At 35.2% G+C, this 1,263-nt stretch overlaps 1 pseudogene; it reads right to left on the bottom strand.

The window, feature by feature from the left end:
• Positions 1–250: 250 nt before the first annotated feature.
• On the bottom strand, positions 251–761 carry LOC102468674 (prefoldin subunit 3 pseudogene; annotated as a pseudogene).
• Positions 762–1,263: the final 502 nt, after the last annotated feature.

Genomic DNA, 1,263 nt, shown 5'->3' with positions numbered 1-1,263 from the left:
GGCTAAGTGTCTTCTTGTGATAGACAAAAGAAATGATGAAAGCAGCATTAACTTTGCTTGGAAATATGGGAAAAAAGTACTAGTTTAAAAATATCAAAACATTTTGCTTTTATAAATAAATAAAAGGATGGTTCTCCCTTGCTTAGGTTTCAAACATCATTCTTACTATTAAAAAATCAAAGTTGTGTCAATCTTTAATAATCAACATTGGGGAATTTAAAATAACATATCCGGAAAACTGAACCACGTTTCTAATTGCCAGCATTATGCTTTGTTTTTGGTAGAACCATCTTCGTTTCTTCTTTTCACATCCCAATTATAAACTCTGGCCATATTGACTTCTGTGGTAGTAAATTGATCTTGAAGAAAGTCAAGGTCTTCCTCAAGAGAATCAAGATTCTTTGTGGCAGTTGATAAGTTCTTTTCCAACAACGCCTGAGCGTCATCAATATCATATTCAAGCATTCCATTAGCCCCCAGCCAGACACACTTTATTGGTAGGAGGAACTGAAGCTGTGCGGTACAGGTTATCTGCCAGCCAGAATCCGGTCTCCAGTGAATTGGTGAACTCTTTGTTCTTCTGCATGTACTTTAGAATTTCCAAAGTCTGTTTAATTTCAGGAATCTGACATTTAAGCCTTCTTTTCTTTTGAGCCAGGTTGAATTCCATGAACTTATACTTCTGATATTGTTCATCCAGCGTCTTTTAGTACTATATCTGCATTTTTAATCCCAGGCTGTTTCATAAAGGAATCTACATCTTCCACAAACACGGCCTCAGGAATCCCCAGGTGCAACCGCCACCCCATTCCCTGTGGCCAACCCTCCTTAGCCGTCACCATCTTGGGAAAGCCGATATGTTTTTTTATACAGACATGAAATAGAACATGAAGTATTGTACTTGGCAAGTCTTTTATTGGCTCTTAAAAATAGTGTTATCATCTGTTACTGACAGGAATGTTTTATAAATGCTTATTAGGTCTACTGAATTGAAGTCTTGCTCAAGCATTTCACAGCCATAGTCGTCTTAAATCTATTTGTTCTAATAGTTATTTAGTGATGGATATACCACTAAATATCTTTGTAGATTTATAATTATTTTCTTATACTCCTATAAGTTTTTGCTTTATAAATTTTGAAGCTATGTTATTAGGTGTTCAATATTTGGAACTGCTATAACTTCTTGATAAAACTGCAATAACTTCCCTTATCATTATGAAATGACCTGGTCTATCCCCCATAATATTCTTTTCATGGAAAATA

Source organism: Tupaia chinensis, unplaced genomic scaffold (genome assembly GCF_000334495.1).
Source record: "Tupaia chinensis unplaced genomic scaffold, TupChi_1.0 Scaffold000687_1, whole genome shotgun sequence".
In the NCBI taxonomy this organism is placed as follows: Eukaryota; Metazoa; Chordata; class Mammalia; order Scandentia; family Tupaiidae; genus Tupaia; species Tupaia belangeri.
The sequence above is the reverse complement of the archived record's forward strand: the minus strand, read 5'-3'. Positions and strand labels throughout refer to the sequence as shown.